At 46.3% G+C, this 21,003-nt stretch overlaps 1 protein-coding gene across 7 annotated transcripts in view; it reads left to right on the top strand.

The window, feature by feature from the left end:
• The window catches only part of ERC2 (ELKS/RAB6-interacting/CAST family member 2), a 1,001,656-nt gene that overhangs the window by 977,242 nt on the left and 3,411 nt on the right, over positions 1–21,003 (top strand). The window lies entirely within an intron of this gene.

Here is a 21,003-nt window from a genome sequence, read left to right on the forward strand (position 1 = left end):
GTTGCTGCGAATGCCATTATTTCATTCTATTTTATGGCTGAGTAATAGTCCATTGTATATAGGGACCACATCTTCTTTACTTATTCCTCAGCCAATAGACATTTAGGTTTCTTCGGTATCTTCGCTTTTGTAAACACTGCTGCAGTGAACACTGGGGTGCATGTGTCTTTTTTGAATTATGGGGTTTTTTTTTCCTGGATGTGTGCCCAGGAGTGGGATTGGTGGGTCATATGGTAGTTCTATTTTTAGTTTTTAAAAAACTTATCTATTTATATGGCTGAACCAGTTCTTGGTTGTGGCACAAGAGATCTTTGAGGCATGCAGGATTTTTTTTAGTTGTGGCATGTGGGATCTAGTTCCCTGACCAGGGATCAAACTCAGGCCCAATGTATTGGGAGCGCAGAGTCTTAGCCACTGGACCACCAGGAAAGTCCCTATTTTTTCATTCTTTTAAGGAACCGCGTTACTGTTTTCCATAGTGATTGTACCAATTTATATTCCCCCTACTTCCAAAGTAACTCAGTGGATGAAGAACCTGCCTGCAACACAAGAGAAGCAGCTTCGATCCCTGGGTAGGGAAGATCATCCCTTGGAGAAGGGCATGGCAACCCACTCCAGTATTCTTGTCTGGAGAATCCTGTGGGCAGATGAGCCTGGCAGGCTGCAGTTCATGGGGTCGCAGAGTTGGACACAACTTAGCGACTGAGCGGAGCACACAGCACAAGTGTAGGAAGGCTCCGTTTACTCCACAGCCTCTCCAGCATTTATTGCTTGTAGTGGACACTTAAGAACTATTTGTTGAACACATAAACATATGAAAATAGATGGATATATGAATGATTGAATATTATACTTGCCTTATAAAAGTGCTAAAATGTTTACTAAACATTTTTAGCACTGCTGCTGCTGCTAAGTCACTTCAGTCGTATCTGACTCTGTGTGACCCCAGAGACGGCAGCCCACCACTCAAAATGCTAAAAATATAGTGTCTTGGCACTATGCCCAGCACATAGTAGGCTTTCAGCTAATGGTAGCTCACGATGATGCTGATAACATTTACCTGAATTTGCTTCATACTCATTTTCAATACCAGCTGGGCCACACTCGCTTGTTTTCATCCTTTGCCAAGATAATAGGCAGTCTGTGCAGGCAAAAAGCCCAGTGGGGCTTTTACAAATATTGGTTTACGAAGACTCTTTTTCATCTTGTGTTTTGCAGATAGGTAAGCCAAGGGCCACTTGGTTGTGCCTTCATTTCCGCTCCCTCTGGCAGGCTTTTCCTAGGCTGGGTTTTGTTTCTCTAAAATTATTGTTTCATTGCTTTGTTGTTCTGAAGGAACCTGTTGGTTAATATTAATGCATTTTTATCTTGGGCCATTTCCTTCCTGTTCTTTTTTCCAACCTGCCATCCTATTTTGCTTCATCCTTTTTAATATCAGTGCTGCTTGCAGAGCCCTTTCACATGCGCGCGCGCGCACACACACACACACACACACACACACACATCTAAGCCTCAGAGCAAGACTGTAGGGGTGTCATCATCTCCATTGAACAGATGGAGAAACTGGGACTGGGGAAACTAAACGATAGCTAATCAGTAGCTTCTGGTTCCTCCTTATTACTTCGCTCCTTAGATGTGAGAACTGCAAGAGATTTAGGGACAGAGGTCATGGAAGGGGTGCTGGCTTGCCCAAACACACACAGGAAGTAATATCCAGGCAGGTCTACTAATGCTCCCATCTTATCTTTGTCAGCTCTTATTTCCCCCACCCCTTTCTGAAGATCGTTTTGCAACTGGATCTCTCATGTAGTCATTTATTCATTCATTTATTCATTACTCCTCAGTGCCCAGAGGCGGTGCCTGTGTGCTCTGTCCTGATGTGAAAATAAAGCTGGGTTTGGGTTTTGTCCTGCCATTTATCAGTAGAAAGCATTTGCCTAAGTTCCTTAGCTGCTGTGAACTTCAGACTCTCTTATCAGAAGTAGAGATGACAACCCTTGACCTGTGTCAGAGTTGTCACGACAGCCAGGACTGATCAAGGCAATAGAAGGTGCTTACAAGCTGCGCTTTTACGAGGCTTTCTCTACTCTCTCTTCCCTCCCTCCCCTCCCCACTCCATGTCTAGAACTGGCCAATATTAACACTTCCGTTACACTGGCTTGTGACTTCATGAAGAAAAATAATGATAATTGTGATGGCTAGTATTTATTGAGCCCTTTTTACTGCCTAAAAACTTATGATCTCACTTAATCCTCTAAATACTTTTAAATTTTGAGTATCTCCATCTCACAGATGAGGCAGCTGAAGCCCAGGGTTGCACAGCTAACCACAGGCCAGGCCAGGATTGAATTTAAGTTCTATTGGATTAAAAAGCCCATGGTCTTCATTCACTTACTCATGCATTTTTTAAGAACCCTACCCCCACCAGCACCAGGCCGCCGCCACTGGCACTGAGCAACCCTGCAGATGCTTCCTGAACCTTCCCCACCCCCTCAGCCAAAACTAGGCTGGCAACTCATCTCTCCCCCACGAGGTATGGGGACATGTGTCCTCCTGATGGCCAGCAGTCCCATCAGCTGTGTCAGCTGGCGTCCCCGGGAAGCGGGAAGCGGATGACATTAGCGCTTCCAGCTGGGAACAGCTGATCTACACAAAGGGAGGGCCCGGGAGGCTCAGAGGAGCCACAGGAGGAAGTACGGGCGGCCAGCAGCACCAGCGCAGTGACTGTCTGCCGGGCCTCCTGGAGACCTTGGTCCTCGGGCCGGTCCCCTCAGGCTTCCTGAGCCACTGCCTGCCAGAGCGTACTGTTTGGGACTTTCACCCTTCCTGGCTCATCTCCAGGGGTTTCTTCAGGACGAGGTTACTTCATGGCCTGAAGACCACACGGATTGAAATCTCTATAAAAACCTGTTGGGGCTTTCGTAGTGCAAACACAACTGTGGCCTGTGAACAAATATTGACTTTTGATGCTAACTCTCTCATGGATGGCCACCCTTGGGAGAGGCCCATCGCAGGCCCCTGCGCAGGTCAGAGGGAGCCAGAGTCAAGGGCAGATGCATCTTGGATCTCATAGGACCCTCTCCCAGATGGACCTCCATGGTCTTGGCACACAAGCAGCCTAGAGTTTGGCTGCTGCTGGGAGCAGAAGAGCAAGACTCCACTGTGACTCTTGTGATAGTTTGCTAGTGCTGCTGTGCAGAGTGCCGTCAGCTGGGTGGTTTAAAACAGGAGATTCAGTCTCTCACGCTTCTGGAGTCTAGAAGTCTAAAATCAAGGTGTCGGTTGGGTCTCGCACACTCTGAAGGCTCTTCCTAGTTTCTGGTGGTTGCTGGTGATTGCTGGTGCTCCTTGATGTACAGACACATCACTCCAGTCTCTGCCTCCATCGTCACATGCTGTTCTCCTTGTGTGTGCTCTCTGGGTCCAAATGTCCTTCTTCTAAGGACACCAGTCATTGGAGTAAGGCCTACCCTTATCTAGAATAACCTCATCTTAATGTGATTACATCTACAAAAACCCTAGTGCTTCCCCAGTGCCTCTGTAGTAAAGATCCTCCCTGCCACTGCAGGAGACACAGGTTTGATCCCTTGGTCGGGAAGATCCCTTGGTCGGGAAGATCCCTTGGAGAAGGAAATGGCAACCCACTCCAGTATTCTTGCCTGGGAAATCCCAAGGACAGAGGAGGGCTACAGTCCCTGGGGTTGCAAAGAGTCTGGCATGACTTAGTGACTAAACAACAACAGCAGCAAAGACCCTGTTTCCAAATAAAGTCACATTCACGGGCACCAGGAATCAGGACTTAGACATCTCCTGTTAGGGGACACGGTTCAGCCCACACCACCGCTCACGGGAATGTTTTTCTCTTAAGGAAGGATATGTCCCTCCTCACAGCCTCGCCAGCTGCCTCCACGTTACCTGAGGGGGCCTACCTAAATCACGCATCTACCTAGACATCTCCTGTTAGGGGACACGGTTCAGCCCACACCACCGCTCACGGGAATGTTTTTCTCTTAAGGAAGGATATGTCCCTCCTCACAGCCTCGCCAGCTGCCTCCACGTTACCTGAGGGGGCCTACCTAAATCACGCATCTGGTTAGATCACTCCCCTTCCGTGGTGGTCCACTGCCCCCAGAGAAGCGTCTAATCTCCTGGTCTGGCTTTCCTCAACCTGTGACCACTGTTTTCCCCTCTACCTTTTGTGTTTGACTGTCCTCTGTGCTTACAGTCCTCTGAACAGGTCTTGCGGTTGTGGTGGTTGTTTAGTTGCTAAGTCATGTCTGACTCTTTTGTGACGCTGTGGACTCTAGTCCACCAGGCTCCTCTGTCCATAGAATTTTCAAGGCAAGAATACTGGAGTGGGTTGTTCTTTCCTCCTCCAAGAGGATCTTCCCGACCCAGGGATCAAATCCACAAATCCACTCTCAGGTGGGGTTTTACCGACTGAGCCTCCAGGGAAGCAGGCCTCAGTCCAGCTCTGTTTAAGGCCCTCACACACACTGTCCCACTTGTCAGAAAGGCCTGCCCTCTTTCTCTGTTAACTCCCACTGCTTATTCCTCATGCCTCAGCCTGGAAGTCGCCTCCTCTCTGGGGTCTTCTCTGACCCTCCCTGATGCCGCGCCTCCCAGGCTCCCTCCCCACCCATCCCCATTGGCTCACATATCACACTGCATTGCAGTTGCCTCTCTACCTGGCTGCGCCTCCAAATTAGCTGCCAGACTTGCTGCTCAGAATCTGTTTCTTCCTCTCCATTGAATCCCCAGTCCTAGTTCATGGGCAGCAAAAATGAATGCTTCCTGAATTGAATAACCAGCTGAAGGAGTGAATAAGGAAGAAAGCAGAAAGCAAAAATAATAATAGTACCTGACCACATTGCTAATGTGAAAATGAAAGGAGACTCTTTCATCCTTCTGCCAGCAACAACCTGACACCAAATTTGGCCAGTGACAAGTGCTCAGAGAACTGATGTTTCAGAGAACATGAACGTACCAGCACTGGGTCAGAACTTAGGATAAACCAGGAGGGCCGTTCCTAGGGGCGACTCGACGTGTTGTTTGGAATGTCTGGTGTTGGGCCACGCTAAAAGTGACTGGTAGTGCTCATGGCCTTCTTTTGAGTTTTCGGCCCCATTTCGTTTCTCAGCAAAGGTGGAAGACACCAGAAACAGGGGCTAAATCAAGTTGATTTCTTCTGCTCTGACACATGCTGGTGTAGCTCTTTTGCATGGTTGAACACATCAGCCCACTGAAGAATTAAAAAATCTGTAATCCCCCCTCCTTTTTTTTTCATAGTGTTTAGCCAAAACAAGCTGTGAAAGAATGTTAAATATATCATTTTGTTGGCACCATCTCACAAGTGAGTCAGTGAGCTTGCTCACATTTACCACTAAAATTGGATTCTAACTTCCCCAAAATTTATGACAACTGCTCCTTCTTGTGGCTTAAATGTTGACATATAATTAATTTAGGATTTCTTTCTAAGGCTTGCTGTCCAGGTTTGTACCTGCCACAGAAATATCCTTGAAAGTTTATCTAAAAACTGGAGCCATGAAAAAGGAAAACTCTACTGAAGCTTCATAAAGGGTGGGCTGTGCCAACAGGAAGAGCCCAGGGAGAAAGGGGAGAGACTGCCAAGGTGGCTGGCTGCCGGAGGTGCCAGGTCGGGGACATGGAATTTGCAGTTGGGGAAGCTTTGGGTCCCTCTGCCACTCTTCCTTCTGGATCGCTCTGATGTGTGCCCTCTTTGCTCTGCACGTGTCCTCTCATGAGATGACCAGGTGCTGGTCCAGCCCATGAATAACCTAGGCACGGACACCCTGGGCTGGTACTTGGCCACCCTCGGATCAAGCTGGTCCTGATGCCCGTGTCTCTTCCTTGTCATGAGCTAGTGTAGAGGAGAAGGTGACAGGAGCTACTGGAAATTATCACCTATTACCTGGCAGGCACTGATGTAAGGACTTTAGCAGTAAGCTCATTTTATTTTATTGTCTCAATAAAATTAAAGGTTAAAATTATGATCTTTGCTTTATAGGTAAGAGAAAAACAAAACAAAACCCTGAGGCTCAGAGAGGTTAAGTGATTGATCAGAGATCACTCAGACTAGAGAGAGGAAAAGATGACAGACAGTTCATGTGTGCAGCGCTTCTGTGAGGCCCTGTCTCAAGGTAAGCCTCGGTGGTGGAGTCTCACCCCTCCCACCCACCCTTGGAGGAGAGCTGAGGGTCCAGGAATGGGGTCACTTGAGCCAGGTGCAGAAAGCTAAACAGTGCCTGAGTGTGGACGGCTACCCAGCCTGGCCGAACCACCGGCTAGGGCTTGCTCCCCACCATGCTGAGATGCCGGCAGACCTGGGCAGCTATGTCCCTGCTTCCCTATCACATTCCACACGCCCAGGGGTGAGGGGCCCTTGACCTCACCTTGCTGGTTCCTGACAGCCTTGCTCCCAGAGGGTCTGGACATCACTGGCTACAGACTCAGGAAGGAGAAGCAGACAGTGAACAGAAGATATATAGCTACTTCCAATCTATGAGGACTCCTTTCTAGAAGCCCAGCCCCAGATTCATGTTGATATTTGACAGAAAACAACAAAATTCTGCAAAGCAATTATCCTTCAATTAAAAAATAAATTAATTGTAAAAAAAGAAGCCAAGCCTCAGTATAGGATCCTTTTATGGCACAGTCTGTACAGGCAGCCCAGCAAGCTCACCGAGCGAAGGTAGGAAAGGCCAGGTTCCTGTCCCCCGGTGGCCATCTGCCTGTCAGCTGGCCATCACCTGTGTGACCTGGGGCCAGTCCTTTCTCATTCTAACACCTCTTCAAATCAAGCAACCTAATTTCCCATGTCTCAGTTCCGCTTCCTGCTGGTGTTGTGACTTTGGAAAGTTACTTAACCTCTCTGAGCCTCTGTTTTCTTAATGTTAACAGGAGGAGACTAATAGTCCCCGGTTCATGGAGGTGATTGTAGAGACTAACTGGGTTGATGTGTGGATCTCAACAGCGAGTAGAGGGTGGGTTTACCCTCCCAGAAGGCTTTGGCAATGTCTAGAGACAATTTTTGTTTTTGTTTTTTTAATACTTATTTATTTGGCTGTGCTGGCTCATAGTTGTGGCATGCAGAATCTTTAACTGCATGTGCAGATTTCTTAGCTGTGGTATGTGAGGTCTAGTTCCCTGACCAGGGATTGAACCCAGGCCCCCTGCATGGGGAGCATGGAGTCTTAGCCAGTGGACCACCAGGGAAGTCCCGGAGATCTTTTTGATTGTCATGACTTGGAAAGGGGAGGAATGCTATTGGCATTTAGTGTATACAGGACAGAGATGGTGCTAAACATTGTACAAAGCCCAGGTCAGCCCCTGGACAAAGAATGAGCCGATCCAAAATGTCAGTAGTGCCAAGTTGAAGATCACTGCTATAAAGCATTTAGAACTCTTCCTGGCATATAGTAAGCATTCAATAAACATTTGTTATCATCAGTGGATTCACTTCTCCCTTTAATCCCCTGAAATATTTATTGGGAACCCACTCTGTGGTAGGTATATGTGAAATACTGCGATGAGAGAGGCATACATGGTCTGTCCTCCTAAAGGCAGCTGAGGCTACAGTCAGACATTAATCAAATACACAAACTCATGACTGCAAGTTGTTGTGAAGCTGGAGAGTGTTGAGGGAGAAAAGGGAGGGCTGAGCAGGGAGATTTGACCAGGAACAAGGCAGTGAAGGCTCCCTGAAGATGTGACATTGAAGCTGACAGCTCAGGATAAGCAGAAGGCAACCAGGAAAAGGACGATGGGGAAAGAGCTTCCGGCAGAAGAAACTGCCCCGAAAAAGCCCTGACCAGGGACCCCAGCTGTGTGCCTCCTTCTGTGTATGAGTCTGCATTCATAGATGGGCACTGCCAATCAGGAATTCCCCGTGCTCTTGCAGGGGGGTTGCAGCATTGCACGTGTCTCCATCTAAAGGAAGTTCTCTTTAGCAAAGCCAAGGTCTCTGGGGTACTGTCAGGTCCCCTGGGGACTGCTGGAGGACTTTGGAGTTCTGCCATACTGGGCTTTGGAAGTGACTCCCAGAGACCCAGAACCAATTGGTGTCATGCTTCAGGTATCCACTCTGTCCTGTCCCAGCTCCTTGATCTCTGGCTCACTTCTTCCCCAAGGCACTTCCTGGCCCTCCATCCTGCATGCCTGGTCTGTCTTGGAAGAGTTAAACCCAGCCCTGCCTGCCAGGACCTTGGGATTTAATAGGAAAACTTCCAGTGAGTTCATGTGTTATGAAAGTGCCTTTTCCCTGCTTTAATCTTCAAAGTGACCAGCGACAAAAGCAGCACAGAAATTCCCTCTGAGGGCACCTCTGCGTCTAAGTTGGAAATATTGGTGATAGCCGGAAGCCTCATAACAGATAGGAGAATGGGTCCGCTCTGAGGGGCCCACTGTTAACCGTCTTTCAGTTACGCTGGGAGCCCACCCCACCCTCCCCCCCTCAGTCCCAGTGCTGACTGCAGAGTTCTCTTATTCCTGAGCAGGAGCTGGGGGTGCGGTAAGACCTAGGCTGCAGCCACTGGCCTATGCTCTTCGCCAACCTCCAAGGGCTGACTTGACTCTGACATGAAATTGAAATGCAAATTCAAACTAGAGAGCGTGTCTGCTTTTTAGCACTCAACACTGGCCGTAGATTCCCTCCAGAATAACCTCTGCTTGTCTCACACTTTCCATCCTTTGAGGGGGCAGGGGGGTGGTTGGGCAGGGGTGGTCATTGTTTCTTTGTAAGATGGTCCACTGGGCAGTGAGTTTCCTGAGAAGACTACACACGTGCGTTTGCAGAGATGGATTGTGATTTTGGAGGCATCTTGTTCTGTGAGAATGTCTTAAAGCCTACACTGTGTAAAGCACATAGTAGGTATTCCATTTGAATCCATCATTATAGAACATATGCTTGGACTTGAGGACTGTGTTTTTGTTGTGTTCGTTCTAGACACTCCAAAATCTTGTTCTCTAGCATTCTGACCAGTTCTCCTGCTGACCAAGCAATAATACCAACATGAAGAGATTATAATGATGTCTTGCATAAAAACCAGAATGGCATCTGTGAGGCCAGTGGCCTGGCCTCGTTGTCCTAGGAAGGTGCCATTTTGTTTATATTGCAATAAAAATTCCTTTTTGACACAGCAGCTTTAGGTTAAATAGAAATCTCATGGATGAGAAGTCAAGTCCACCAATGTCAGTGGATTTCATGTCAAGGTCTCCCCAGGCCTCTTAAGGTTACCTGTGAAAGGACAAGGGCAGAAAGGCAAGATCCCATGTGTGGGGACAGAGGAGTAGGAGTGACTCAACAGCAGACATCCTGGCTGTCACTGGGGGAGGATCTAATTTGGAGCACGTCAAGCCTTGGGGTCACACTTTGCTGGTAAAGGCAGACCCTCCCTCAGTAATCTTTTTAGCATCCCACTTCTTCAAAGACACTTGGACCCCAAAGCCCTCATGCAGCCAGAAGACATGTGAATATCCCATCAGTTGCATAGAGGCAATAGATTGGAATCCTCCAGGTAGTTCACTCAATCTCAGAATGATAGATGATCAATCATTGCATTCCTCCTAAATGAAATTAAGATGCTAAGATATATTGCTTGGGGCTTCTGCATGGGATTCCTACAGTTGAATTTCCAACCGAAAATGTACTGCTGTGGAATTGCTGGGGAAGGGAGACATTTTGAATCTATGTTAAAGCAAAACATTTGACAGTGGAGAAGCCTGCTTCAGACATGTTAATTTTTTTCATATTTAAAAGTGATTAATCATCCCAAATACCAGGAAGCTAGAAGACTGTAATGCAAAGTCTTGGAAGGGAAGGAAGATGCATGTGGCTTCATACTCCGAAGCGGAGGCTTTTGAACGAGGCTGTAGGTGAGCTCATGTTGACAGACAAAAAGCACTGACTAAAAATTCATTTGAAAGGACAGAGTCTGGGCAAAACCCTTGGAATACATAGAAATCCACAGATTTACTTTTCAACTAGCCCAGAGCAAAATAAGGGGGAGGGGAAGGAGAAGTGGGAGAGCAGAGACGAGGAAGAACAGGACGAAGCTGTTGTCTTGGAGGAAGTCCTTCTCTTCCAATAGGCGTATGTGCAACAACACAGACCTCACTTTCTTGGAAAGTCTTTCCGACTCTCTTGGCAGATCAGGTCCAGGCTCTGATTTGTTCCTGTAAATTGGGACTTGATGTCCTAGCGTGTGGATTCACCCCATGGCCTCACCGCCTGCTAGCTGTGTGGTTTTGAGTGTGTGTCTTTACCTCTCGGAGCCTCTTTCTGAAGCAGTGTAAAGAGTTAATCGCAGCAACTTCTTCAGAGTGTTAAGGACTGGACACCGTAAAGCAAAAGTGCTGTCCTCAGTGACTGTTGTCGGGCCATTCTTCCTCCTTGGTACTTACTACAATTTTAATTAATAGTCACATGTTCAGTTTAATTATGTATTGAACGTAATGTTTGACAGGCTCACTCAGTGTGCATTCCATGAAGTCAGAGCTGGTGCATGTCTTGTTCAGTCCTATGTCCCAGGACTTTGCATGGTTCTTAGTAGATGCTTTCACAATTGTGAGGGAGAGAGGGAAAGAAGGAAGGAAGGATTCTTGTGCTTTTCATAAACATGCTTAAAAACAATATAAAATTCAAACTGAATTTGCCTTCGTGTCTCACTTAACAATCCAGTTCACTATCGACTCTACTGACCAAAAATTTGGTACTTTTTTTTTTTAACCTATTCCTTGATTTGCAAGGAGTGTGGATCAGGGCTCACTGAGCTCAGAGACCCAGACTATCTCCAAAAGGCCTGACTGACTCCACTCAGCTGGTTGCTGGCTTGTGTTGACACGTTCCCCTCTCCACTAACCAAAGAGCCTGCCACTGCCCCAAGAAGGACGGTTCCTTTTGTTGCCGGAAACTCTGCTTTGGTGTTGCTTAGAACGCACAAAAAAGTTTGAAGCACGTTGAAGTTAAAGTACAGTTAATCAAATGCAAACTCCACTCAGCCCCTATCTGCCAAAAAGAAACCATTTTAAAAATGATTTTCAGGATCTCTGACAGTGCTGACTGTGTTTATGGCAGTGGGGTTGCCGGTCTTCGGAGGCCGCTGTGGGCGGCGTGTAAGCAGCATTCCAAAATTAAAATCACATTGAAGTTGCCGCATTAGCCATTGCCACATTGGAACGCTGATGAGCTTAGTGACCAGGACCAACCCAGGCCAGAGCCTGTCAACAGCCAAAGGACCAGCCTCTCCCGATGTTTGTGCTTTGCCCAACTTGTTACAAGTTTAATTCTTTGCAGCTTGCTCTTCCTGCTGTTCTGGCCCCTCTCTCCTCTGCCGTGTCTTAAAGAGCATAGCAGGCTGCACCGCCTCATCTAGCGCGACCATGGGGGCCCTGGTAGAAGTCAGCAGATGCAGGCACCCCGCTCTCAGGTCTGATGACCCATCAGATTAGGACTCCAGAAGGTGTGCTGCAGTGTCCTCCCCGCCCTGCCTCTGCCAGAGGTCGCTGGCTACTTCCAAAATTCCATCTGGAAGTGGCCCAAGCTGCAGCAGACGCAAAGAACCGCTTGGTTCACCACTTCTCCAGACAAGTGGAGTGCCCCTGCCTCTCTTCGTACATGAAAGCTTGCTGAGTAGTGTTTGCACCGCGGTTACTTTGCAACACACCGAGGCCTTCAGCCCTTCCCACAAAACGAGGCCAGTTGTCTCTGTCTCGGGCAGCTGAATGGAGCCCTGGGTTGCAGAGCCCTGGCAGTGAAGAGGTTAAGTCACTCACCGGGTGGCGGGATCTGTGCTTTCCTGCCCGCACTTGCTCCTGGCCTCAGGCAGTGCCTGCTGTGTGGGGAGGGGGAGAGGGAGGTCTCGCCTGGACCCAGGTGGCCGGCAGGCCAACCGTGTTATTAAGAAACAGGGATCGCAAAACCTTGATCTTCAAAAGAGACCCCTAATTAGTCGCCAGCCCCAAGAGTAAATGGCATTCCACCTCAGCCTGGCGATGCGGGAAGGGCGCCTTCCAATCCAGGGGACTAATTGCCATTATTGGCTCTGCGAAGATCCTGCTGTAAACACTTGTCATCCGAGCCACTTCTGGTCTGCAGGCCTGAGATAGCAAACTGTTCCTGCGTGCCTCAGACACCCCTTCAGTTCCTTTCTCTAGGTGGGCCATCTCATTCCTGACCCCTCCCTCTTGCTCTGATGAGATTTTCCAAGATTTTCCTAAAGCTGAATCCTCCTCAAGAAGGGATTTGAAAACATGTTTTCCTTTATTCTCATCTGAATGTGAAAACATATTCTCAAAAATAACCTTTAATTGCAAGCAGAAGAGATTTATCACGAATCTAACAGGGCATAAGCTTGTGGCCCCTCAAGTACAGAGATCTTTCCCCAGGTCCTGGGAGAGGCCTTAATGGTGTGTTGTTGTGACCATGTCCTTTTGTGAAGTTTGAACCAGTCAACTTTCAGTCAATCATTTTCTCAAAGAGAGCCCACCAAACGTATAAAACCAAGGTGTGCTCTGCAAAACTCACCGTGTCTCTTTTATCTCATGCAGTCTGGTTGTTCCTAGAGGTACATATGTTTTCCCTGTTCTTAGACTTTCTGCTTCTTGGTCCTGTTTGGCATCTGTGAAGGGCAACTTCTTCAGGCCCCATGCAGGATGCCAGGTTTTGTCTGAGTTTACTCCCGAACTTGGGGACTGTTTCAAGACCCTGGATCCATCCCCTTCAGGGGCTGATAACACCAAACTCAGAGGGCAAAAGAGGCCAACCTAGAGAGAGGTTTGGGGGCCACAGGAATTTGGGGCTGTGGTTCCCATATGTCAGAGAGAGAGACGGAGGAGGATGGCAGTGAATACTTTCTGAATGTCCTTGTGAAACTTGAGTTTTCTTTTTTAAAGTTTATTTATTTGTGTGGCCACCTCTGGTCTTAGTTCTGGCCTGGGGCCTCAGTAGTTGTGGCATGCGGGCTTAGTTTCTCCATGGCATGGGAATCTTAGTTCCCAACCAGGTTTACACCTGTATCTCCTGCATTGCAAGGCAGAGTCTTAACCACTCGGCCACCAGGGAAGTCCCAGTAGGTGAGTTTTCTATTCACCTTTAGGATTGGCTTTTATCAAGCATCTCGGGGCCCTGAGATGACGTGTGCCACACGTACGGTCATAGCAAGCTATGTGGCAGGACCAAATGCCATGTAATGTCAGAGAGCCTGTTTCCTCCAAAGCTGAGCTTCAGAACTGCTTCAGGAAAGAGATAAGGAGTCCCCCTTACTCAGCAATATCTCCTTTGTGTGAACAGTGCAGGGTGCGACAGGAAGGTGCGAGTTCTATACACAAGGCTTAGGGTATTTGCTCACAGGATTCCACTGTCTCCATGACGGAGCTGATGGTTTCACTTCTGCAGGTAACCCAATAACCTGAGACAACCGTGAGGACACAGAGGTGCTGTATTCCCAACATGTAGGGTTCCCAAGATGACAGGGCCATTTTCTTCCCTCTCCAGGGCCGGGGAGGGGGGGAATTGTGTGTGTCGAATCATCTCCAAAAAGATTCCCAAAGCATGATTTGAACCTATACGTTTCACTGATTTGAAATGTTAGAAATTGTATGCCAAACTTTTGGTTATTTTAACTAGTTCAGAGAATAAAGACTAACATGGGTTTTGACAACAAACAAAACCAGTTTTTGTTCTATCAGTAATGTTTAAAAGATTCCAATTTCAAACTAAACACAATGTGTGGTTATTCTGTCAGCGATTTATACAGCCACCAGGGCGCCACAGCTACACACTGCATACATCATTGTATTTTTAAAATGTACTTAATGAACTTTTTTTTTTCTTTTCTAGTAACTACTTCATTGCCTTAAATGAATGCATTCCAATAGAATTTGTAACAAATGACCACTTTGTGTTTGCATTAATGCCAAACACGTTTAACAAATTTTTAACAAGGAACCCTGGCAAAATGCCAAACTCCTAGAGGGACACTGAAGGAATGCTATAAATTTAAACTAGATTTTACCTTTTCACTTAGCTCAGCAAGTGTCTTAGGTGTCTTACTATCTCAGGATTGTGGCATTTCTATTTTATGTCAGATAAGTAGTACATTTTCATTACTTTTACGACTTAGCTTGTACCTATTTCCACAGGACTTTTAAATCTATGCAGCTGTGTCTGAAATAGTATGATGGCAGCTTGGAAATAGATCTTCTGCAAAATTTGTATCTTTTAAGGGTTGGTGGATGCATGTCTGTATATGCATTTCTTACCAAAATATCTTATAATGTGCAATTATCTTACAGATTTTACAGTGTTTATCTTATACTGTCAAGCAATTAAATGTAAAAGCAATTGATTATACATGTGGTTCTCAAGTGGGGGTCATTTTGCCTACCCGCACCCCAGGGAAGTTTGGCAACATTTGGAGACATTTTTTTGTTGTCAAGATTGACAGGAGTGATGCTACTGGCTTCTACTGGGCAATGGCCCAGGATGCTGCTAATAAGCACCCCATAATGCACCAGACAGTCCTCACAACAAGTACCCAGCCCACAGTAAATGTCCTCTAGTAAATGTCCACAGCGCCAAGACTGAGAAATTGTGGAGTAGAATGACAAAGGCATTTAGCTGATAGGCGGTCTCTCGGGTTCAGGAAGCTATTATTTTAAGAAAAAAATTACAACGAAAGCAAACTCAACCAATTCTTTTTTTTTTTTTTTTTAATTACGTAGAGTAACTAACACTGATGTGCGGCAGGCTTCTGACTCGTGCTTCCACTGTCGTCTGACCACTGAGAAGCAAAGCAGGCCCATGGCAGCTGGGCTGAAGTGTCAGTGCTAGGGGCGGCTGGTGGCCCGAACGTGGCACCTGCTCAAGCTGGCCAGTGCAGGCTGGGAGCTGCTGTGCCGAAGGCCACCCAGGGCAGTGGGAACGGTCTCCAGGACACTCCTGGGGGCAGGCAGGGGGTTCCGTACCCATGAGAAGACAGTTTTAGATGTTTCACGGGCAAGCACTTTCATTTTAATAGCTATGAAATTATCAGAAGATATATTCGCCAAATCGTGACTCCACTGGGATATTACAGCAAACCTTTCTTTAGAAGGAAATTTGTTTTTAGAGAAGGTTTTTGAAGAAAAATATTAGTTTACGGTGGCAGGCATTATAGAAAGGTCACAAAAACCGGGACGGTAGAGCATAAAAGACCGAACTTGGGGAAGTCCTGGCCTTCGGGTGAAGAGACTGGGCTCCGGAGTCAAGATGCTGTGATTTCAAATCAAGCCCCAGGAAGGTGGGAATCTAACCAAAAGCACGTATTGCTTCTCTGGTAGCTCAGATGGTAAAAGAATCTGCCTGCAATGTGGGAGACTCAGATTGGATCCCTGGGTCAAGAATATCCCCTGGAGAGGGGAATGGCTACCCACTCTAGTATTCTTGCCTAGAGAATTCCTTGGACAGAGGAGCCTGGTGGGTTACAATCCATGGGGTCACAAAGAGTCTGAAACGGCTGAGGAACTAACACACACACACATTTCCCTTAAGCTTCTGTTTCCTCACTGCTGAGGGAGTGTCAACCAGGTCAATGTCATAGATCTGTCCAGTTTGTTGGAGATAGTCCTCTCAAAAGCACAGAGCACCCTTGCTGGCAGACAGTGTGCACACAATGTTGGCTATGAATAATTCTGACCACAATAATAATGGCAAAAATAAAATCTCAGGCACAGCAGTCTATGCTGCCATTTTGTCGTGCACATCTGAATTTATCCAAATCCCTTCATTTAAAGCCTTGTGGATGAGTTGCACCCCACTGCACAGAAACGGAAGGAAAAGATGAAATCTGGGGACTCTCAGGGCCCCCATCCCACCCAGCAGGCTCTACCATCCCAACAGCAGTTATCAATTCTGAGCTAAGGTCTTGCTGGGCCCACCACTAGCCCCAGCCCTTTGGGCTCTCAAGTGTTACATTTTATTGCCCTGTGGAGCCTTAGGAGGCCACTTGCAAGGTTACATGTTACTCTCCACTCATATTTTTGAATTATGGCTTCAAGGTGGTTGCTCCTATCAAGAAAAGCAAATGATTTAACATAATTTGTTGCCACTTTGATCACAACAATAATAAATAAATCTTCATGAGGAAAAGGAGAAACCCATTCCACCCAAAAGATGTTAAGTAATAACACAGATGTAGTTATAGATTTTTATCTTTTTTTTTTCCGAGCAGAAACAACTCTATTGGGTTTTCCTGGGAACAGAGTTGCTGGGTGGAGTTGTCCTTCGGGATGCCCACTACCCCAAGAATGAACAGTTCTTCTCTTCAGACTGTTGTTCATTAGCCTATCAGGCACTGGCTTTTATGTGGGCACCATGTGCGACGTCGGGGGCATCCAAAGCTGCTGTGAATGGGTGTCTGTTTTTGTACCTGGGGGCACTCTGCACACATTTGGAAAGCACATGGAGCGTAATGGACATTAACCCAGATGTCAAAAATAGCCTGCGTTTTACTACTGTTATTAAACAGTTTCCCCTTTAACCCCTCCATGTTTACCAAAGACCCCTTTCTCCCAGCCTGTTTCTGCAAATCACTACTGAAAGGGCAGGAGAAGAAAGCCATAATCCGGCAGGTGTCTTTATTCCAAAGAAAAACAGTCTGAAGGAATATTTGTGAGACACCACACGTTTATAGCCTGCTCTCCTGGGGGCGCTTGTCCTGGGGCGAAATCGACTGCTGTGCCCAGCTCACCAGCATCCCCCCCCTGCCCTGACACCCCACCCCTGCACACCAACTGCAGGATTCCCTTAGGAAAAAACAAGTCAAGAGCATTGATCCCATTCAATACTGATTTTTTCACAATAGAAATAGCTTTCTTTTCTGCTCTGATACTCATTACATATTCTCTGGTTTAAAAAATCCAAAAACTGTAACCCCCCCCCAAAAAAAAATCAAAAGGAGAAACTTTTAAAGCACCACCCAGAAAAGATAATTATTAGCAATATTCTGGCATATGCATTCGTGAGTATGGGTATGGTGATACAAAAATGAGACTGAACTATATGTATGGAATTATAATTTTTGTTAAATTTATTTTGGTTTCATTGGGTCTTTGTTGCAGAGCGTGAACTTCTCTAGTTGGGGAGCATGGGCTGAGTAGTTGGGGTGCATGGACTTAGTTGCCTCGCAGCATGTGGGATCTTAGTTCCCTCAACAGGGATTGAATGCTTGTCCCTTGCACTGGAAGGCAGATTCTTAAGCACTGGGCCACCAGGGATGTCCCCTGTAATCTGCTTTTTTCATTGAAAAAATATGGACATCTTTCCATATTAAAAAAATTAGAATAAAATTGTCATGTAGTCAATAAATCTTAAGCATGACTGTCACAACTCCCTGTTAAATTCCTTTCAAGCACAAAATTTTCTTATTTATTTATAATAAATAAGAAATGGATAATTTCTAGTTTATTATTTGACCATTCTCTTATTTATATATCTATTTGTTTTTTCTCTTACTCTTGAAAATACTGGCTCTGTGAGGGCACAGATGTTGTCTGTTATTTTTACTATTGTATCCTTGGCAGCAAGCAGGCCGTCTGGCACAGAAAGGAGGTATATTAGTTTTCTATGCTGCATAACAAATCACCACAAACTTAGTGGCTTAAAACAATACCCATTTATTATCTCAAAGTTCTGTAAGTCAGACAACCATTCATGCTCCACTGAATTCTATTCTTAGACTTATAAGGCCAAAGTCAAGACTTTGGCTAGATTTAACCTGGGTAGATTTAACCTGGAGGGTCTGGGGAAGTACCCACATCTGAGCTCATTTAGGTTGTGGCAGAAATTAGTTCCTTGTGGTTGTAGGACTGAGGTTCCGATTTCCTTGTTTGCTATTAGCTGCTGGCTTCTCTTGGATCTGGCAGGACATTACCAGGTCCTTGCCCTGTGGCCCCCTCCATCTCAGCACAGCAGTTCCCTCTTATGTTCCAGATTTCCCTGAGTTTCTTCTACCAGCAAGAGGAAAGTCTCTGCTATTTAAGGGCTGCCATGATTAAATTAGGCCCACTCATTTTCTCAAGTCGAGTGATTAGTAACCTTAATTATATCTATAAAGTTGTAATCATGGTGTGAGATATTCATAGCCCCAGTGCCAGGGATTGCAGCAGGAAATCTTTGGGGTTTGGGGGAACTGTAGGATTCTACCTGTTCCAGCTGCCCTCTAATACCTATGGGAAGAGTGAGTGCATCAACTTGTTCATTGAATGCACATGGCCTCGAGGATGCCAAGTGAACAAGACTGGCCTGACCCTGCTCTCATAGAGCTTGCAGCCTCGACCAGTGTTGTTCAGTAGAAATGTATTGCAAGCCACATCTGTAGTTTTGAGTTTTCTAGTAGCCACATTGAAAAGAGTAATAAGATACAGATGAAATTCACTCTAAATGTATTTAATTTTATCCAATATATCCAAAGTATCACCAGAGCACACTTTACACTTACGGTACATCTCAAGTTGGACTAACCCCACTTCAAGTGCTGAGTAGACACACGTGTTCCGTGGCTGCCATATTGGACAGTGAAAGTCCAGGAACGTCACAGAAGGGGGGCAGTGCAGTGTGCGTGAGACTTCCTGTGCACCATCCCACACTCAGGAGGGTCAGGAAAGATCTCCAAGGAAGAAGTGAAATCTAAACTGTGACTGAAGAATAAGTAGGAATCAGTCAGGTCAAGGGTTCATGTGAATGCATGTCAGAAAGACAAGTCTGTGCAATGAGGAGGAAAGAAAGCTTTAGGACTGCAGAAGCCAGTTCAGCTTAGGGGGAACGGGAAGTGGGGAGCTGGAGAGAGAGGCCAGCAAGCCAGGAGTCCATCCTCCACCCTGACAGCAACAGGGTTGTAAATGAAGGCTGTAACAGGGAGTGCAAGATGAAGTAGATGTTGCTGTTGAAATAGCACTGTTGCCTGTGCTGGTGAGAATGCAGAGTGGGTGCTGAAGGAGAGGACACTGGGTGTGTGCAGAGGGGTGGGGGTGGGGGGCCGCTGCGACTATCCAGAGCAGGGAGGTCAGGCCAGAGATTATCTCACTGTGGGTGGCTGCCCAGATTGCCTCCTTGGTAGAAGCCAGGATTCCTTTTTTAAAAATTTTAAAAAGTATATGCTTCTTTGCTCCTCAATGAAGGTTCCTTTGCCTTTGCAACTCCTGGCAGTGTCATCTGAGATTTCTTTTTTCCCTCAAATCCATTTAGGCCTACTGGCAAATGGGTTGTCTGCTGGAAGGAGCGGCGACACTCTTTGAGAGTTCCCTTTCCCGCAGTGTAAACCTTACCCTGAAGCAGTGTGTTGCAGTCTCAAGGCACTGTATTCTGCCTTGTGACCTGTTACCCAGCTGGAAATCTTTGTCTCGACTGAATAAATGACTGTTCTTTGCTACTTTATCTTGGAAAAACATCAAGGACATGGGACATTCGCCGTAATTGTTTTTCACTCATTTCCCCAATCTGTAAAATATGACCGGCGCATTTTAGTACTACTTTGGGTTTCTCTTTACCTTTTAATCATGTGGCCTTTTAATATATTGGTCAGCCCCTTAAAAGGACGATTAAGAAATGCTTAATGCACAAAAGAATTAGAGCTATGCACAGCTCATGAAGCAGAAAGCGTGCTCTGACTTAGAATTTTCATACGAAGTTCGCTGAGATTTTATGTGCCAGAATGAGTAATATGATCTGCTCTAGGAACTCCCTAGCTCTCTGGCTCTGCAAAAGTCATTTTTTGCCCCAATTCAAGTTTCTTAACCAGAAGGGTTACACCAAACTCCTCAGAGTATGAATTAGCCGAGTTCATCCAAGCCACATATTTCATTTGCACTGCTTAACGAGGGTTCAAAATAACTGCCTACCTGTGCAGACACTGGGATCTTTGGTTGGCTCATTAGTCAGTGTGATTTGAGAAATGCTGTGTATCAGGCACCAAATCAGACAGCTCAGGCTGTATGTAAAAACTGGCTCACACGTGTGTGAGTTGGGTGTGTGTGTCTGTGTCTGTGTTTGATCTTTCCCCTCCCCGCCTTATTCCCCAGATAGCTGCGCTATTGCCATGTGCCTGGAAACTCCCAGAGTATTTCAAGGCCATATGTGAATGATAACCATGCAGGCACACAACGTCCAGCATCAGCAGGGAAGAAAGTCATCATCTGAGGGTTCGATGTGGGATGGTCCTCTCTTCTTACCTGTTCTACTGTTTCTTCGCAGGCGGCAGTTGTATGCCACACCCTGGGACCCTTAATGGGGACCGTGAGAAAACTTGAGGTGCTTCCGGATACCTCTTCCCCAGGGCCTGAAATATGCACATGGCTGACTGTTGCACTTATGTTTAGCGCTAAACATATACACACAAGCCACAGGATGGTGGGGATGATAGCCAACTTCATTTCACTCTGTTCTGGTTACGGAGATACCAATATTCTTTTTTAAGTTATGCTTTTATTGCGGTAAGATACATACTAAAAATTACCACTGTAACCAGTTTCAGTGTACAGTTCAGTGGCATTTAACACATCCATGGCATAATTCAACCAACACCACTATCCATTTCCAGAATTTATTACCACAAACCAAAATTCTGTGCCCATTCAAAGATAACTCTCCCTTCCCCTCTCCCCTCGGCCCCTGTAATCTCTTATTTATTTTGTGCATCTTTGAATTTGGCTCTTCTAGATGTTCCATGTAAGTGGAATCGTACAGTATTTGTCCTTTAGTGACTGGTTCATTTCACGTATCGTGATGTCTTCAGGGTTCATCCATATGGTAGCATGAATCAGAACGTCATTTGTTTTGAGGGTTGAGTAACATTCTGGGGTGCATATATACTGCCTTCTGTGAGCATCTGTGTGCAAGCAGTCTGTGTAAGCCCCTGTTTTTCATTCTTCCAGGTATATATCTTGGAATGAAATTTTCTGTGTTCTTTCAAACTGTTTCTCTTAGAAGGTCTGTAAGTGAATGCTAAA

The sequence above is a fragment of the Ovis aries genome, chromosome 19 (assembly GCF_016772045.2).
Source record: "Ovis aries strain OAR_USU_Benz2616 breed Rambouillet chromosome 19, ARS-UI_Ramb_v3.0, whole genome shotgun sequence".
Classification (NCBI taxonomy): domain Eukaryota; kingdom Metazoa; phylum Chordata; class Mammalia; order Artiodactyla; family Bovidae; genus Ovis; species Ovis aries.